At 42.8% G+C, this 4079-nt stretch overlaps 1 pseudogene; it reads left to right on the top strand.

Annotated features, from left to right (window-relative positions):
* Positions 1–241: 241 nt before the first annotated feature.
* LOC123942419 lies at positions 242–611 on the top strand (annotated as a pseudogene).
* Positions 612–4079: the final 3468 nt, after the last annotated feature.

Raw genomic sequence — 4079 nt, 5'->3', positions numbered from 1 at the left:
AGACTTGATCCTTCCCCTCAACAAATTTGTGCTCTACCAGGTGCAAGACAAAATATGAGGAAAGTGTCAAGTGAGTTATGTGGGGGTAGGATCTTGGGGGCACTCATTGTGTATTGGGTTGGTCAAGTAAAAATGCATGGACAACAGGATGTTAACAAGTTCTTAAAAAGTATATGAATAGAAGAAAGAAGGAAGATTTATGAAAAGCTGGGAAACCACTTTTCAACCGGGGCCTGGCAGAATGGCTCCTGCAAAAAAGGGTGGCAAGAAGAAGGTTCATTCTGTCATCAATGAGGTAGTGACCAGAGAATACACCATCAACATTCATAAGTGCATCCATGGAGTGGGTTTCTGGAGAAGTGTGCCCCTCGGGCTCTCAAAGAGATCTTGCCATGAAGGAGATGGGAACTGTGGAGGTGCATGTTGAAACCAAGCTCAACAAAGCTATCTGGGCCAAGGGGATAAGGAATGCTCCATACTATATCCATGAGTAGTGGTCCAGAAAACAGAAGGGGTATGAAGATTCACTAAACAAGCTATATACGTTGGTTACCTATGTACTTGTCACCACTTTCAGAAATCTGCAGACTGTTGATGTGGATGAGAACTAATTGCTGATTATCAAATAAAGGAATAAAACTGCAAAAAAAAAAAAAGCTGGAACACCATTTCTAAGCAGCTTATATAAACTTTGAGTAATGTATGGTCCATGGAACAGAAGTAGAGTTAAATAAACTTCCATATAATTATATTATATAGTGTGCTTTGGATGAGATAATTGTATAGGCAGACAGATGTACCTGGGCAGAAAGATGAAAAGTCCGAAAGGCCTAGGAATTAGAGACCTTTTGGGTTACTAATACACTAACCCTATGTGGCTAACAGTGGCATAAAATGTTTAATTGGAAAAATTACATGCTTTGAAAGTTGCCACGTTGTGTGTGTTCCTCTGGCTCTACAGGTTAATTGCTCTGTTAATTTGGAACAGGGCTTGCCTCCTCTAAAACTGACAGTGGATTTAATCTTCATTGTGTCTCTCTTACTTTCTTGGGAAAGCTGGGGTGGAATGAACACTGGACCATGCTCCATGCCTGTTCCTGTTTTTAGACTGAGGTGGACCAGGGTCCCCTCCACGAGGCCTGCTCTCCTGCCTCCCAAACTAGGAGCCCACCGCTTCCTACCAGCACTGAGAATGCTGGGACAATACCCAAAGTCTCTCCTAGTCTTTCACCCCAGTGACTTGGAATCCTTGTGCTTTGTAGCTCTATACTTGTTTCATACGTGATGCCAGCAGACCCTCATTTCACTTGTCTCTGCTCCACTTATTCAGCTAATTCATAGGGCCTTGGGGAAAGGGAACCAATTTTTTTTTTTTTGGCCAAATTAATGTCCATTACCCTCTTCTACCCTAAGCCCTCACCCTGTGCTTCATCTATAGTAGACACTCAGAATCAAGTTTGCAGAAGAAATGGATGTGTATATATAATTCTGCCACTAGATGTTGGAAATTCACCTGGAAACCCCAACTCCCCTGGGGTCTCCTTCTTGAAGCACTGTCCCTTGGGTCCAGATTTCATTTGTTACTTACCCTCAACTATATTCCAGCAAGTCTGTGTTCTCTAGGTCATCACCACACTCTTCAGAGTGGAGTTCCTGAGACTCTTGCTCATACATCATATACCATTAGACCAAAAGACCCCAATCCCACCAGGGGTGAGACTTGGGAGGGGCACAGGAATGATGGGGGCAGAGACCCACATTCTGTCTCAGAAAAGAAATACAAATCTATAAAAGGATTCCATGGAGGTTTATGGTGCCTGTCCCTGGCAAGTGGCCATTCCGTAAGAGCTTATTTCTGATGCCAGAATTTTCACCTTTTGGGATTAAAACATTGTTTCATGTTAAACGAAAAGCTCTTTTCACCCGTCCCATTAAACGACTATGTATTATTATCTCAGTGTGAAGGAGTTTGTATGGGCTTTCAGGTGTGCAGATGACAAGAGGGAGAAGGGTCTCAGAGGAAGAGAACTAAGTAAGATACACTGATGGAGGGGAACATTCCAAAGTGACAGGGTCAGTTCAAGTGCACAGAGGGCTTGGAGGTCACAGCAGGGAGGATGCGAAGGAGCTTTCTGACTGTCAGCCGTGAGTCTGGAGTGAGGGAAGTAACTGAGTCATGGGATCTGGATCAACAATCCTCATTCATACCTTCCTTCACTTATTCAATACACATTTGCCAAGTGGGTAATACAGTGGCTCATGTATTAGCCAAATGATGGCATTTTTTAGGGAGAAAGAAGTCACTATTAATATCTATGCTGGGATAACGGGCGAACCGGGATGTGTGGTCACCTTAGTAACATCGGCAAGACTTCATGTAGGACAGATATAAACACCCCGCTGTGCTCAAGACACCTGCAAACGAAGGGCAGGACAGTGACACAGTGGTAACAAAGATAGCAAACACCCAGAGAATATTTTTTTAACGTGCTAGGTACTGTGCTAAATACTTTTTGTGACTCATTTAATTCTTCTTGTCATTGCTAATGTTATTCCCATTACACTGTGAAAAAGGAGGGAACAGGCCCCAAATGGAGTCACTTTTGCTAAAACTGATGTCAGCGAAACAAGACTTAACCCTTATAACCTCATTGAAGTTTTGACCCCATAGGAATGTAAGCTTTAGCCAGTTAACATGGAATTGTCTAATCAGCACTAGCAAAGCAATCTACCCCCATAGGCCCTTCCATTACCCTTAGGAGGCTGACCTTACCTGAAACGACACAAGTGACTCAGTGGGTCCACTGAGATGCAGGATTTTTTTTTTTAATAAATTCAGTACAATACCATAAATGTATTTTTTCTTCCTTATGAACTTATGAATAACATTTTTTCTCTAGCTTACTTTATTATAAGAATACAGCATATAATTCATATTATATACAAAATATGTATTAATTGGCTGCTTATGTTTTGTCAATAGCAGGATATTAGGGATGTTTTTGGGAGAGTCAAAAGTTATATGTAGATTTGCAACTACATGGAGGGGGATGGTTAGTGCCCATATACTTGTATTGTTCAAGGTCAAATATACATTCTTTGCCGATAATTTCCTTTTTCTGCCCTCTTCTCTGCCTTTAAAATCTTCTCTCTCCTGTAGCTCTGTGGGGCTCCTTTCTACTTGGATGGGTGGGACAGGATGCTGGACGGGGTTCTGCCCGCCTGATTCACGAATCATTTAATAGAGCCGATTTGATCTTCAAATATACTCAGTTGAATTTTGTTATTTAATGACATAGATGTGAGCACTTGCCAGCACCAAATGGCTAGGCAGAGGGAGAGCCAGAATTCCCAAGCAGGTTGGCTGGTTCCTGAGCCAGGCTCTTCTGTACTAAGGCAGTGCTGAAGGGTTTCTGAGGAGGGGGACAAACTTCCATCTGGGGAAACCAAGTTGGGTTTCCTGGTAAAAACAGCATTCAGTTGCTCTGCAAAGTAGATGAAATGAGAAGAGCGTTCTGGTGGTGGGGGGAAAAATGGCAGGATCAGAAGCATAAAAGCAGGAAAAATGATCGTGTTTGAAAACAGAAAGGGTAAGGTTTGGGCCAGGGCATTCTGGAATTCATAATAGCTAACGACTGTTAAAGTCTTACTAAGTATTGTGTCTTTTCATCACCATAGCACCTTGTGAGGGTATCACTATTTTTATTCCCATTTTACAGATGAGGAGATCGACACTGTAGGAGGTGAAATAACTGGTCAACCACGGGCCAGAGATGATGCGGGGAAGCCTATCCTAGCAGTCTGAAGCCAGAGGACACACTCTTCATCTTTAAGATTGTACCTTCTTGTGGGATGGGTGACATAGGACACTTGCTTCTGACCAGGCTGAGGAGAGCTTAATTTATCATGGGTGAGGAATAAGGACATGGGGGGCAGGTGGATGAAGGGCCATACTGTTGTCATTCTGTTTTGGGTGAGAAGAATCAGGAAAGCTCATTTTCATGGGGCTGTGTTGGTTTTTAATTTGTTGGAGGAGGGAGTATTGGTCGTGGGTGTCCTGCTTCAAATCTAACTCAACT

The sequence above is a fragment of the Meles meles genome, chromosome 5, assembly GCF_922984935.1.
Source record: "Meles meles chromosome 5, mMelMel3.1 paternal haplotype, whole genome shotgun sequence".
Taxonomy (NCBI): domain Eukaryota; kingdom Metazoa; phylum Chordata; class Mammalia; order Carnivora; family Mustelidae; genus Meles; species Meles meles.
Note: the sequence above shows the minus strand (reverse complement) of the source record. Positions and strands in the feature narration are given on the sequence as shown.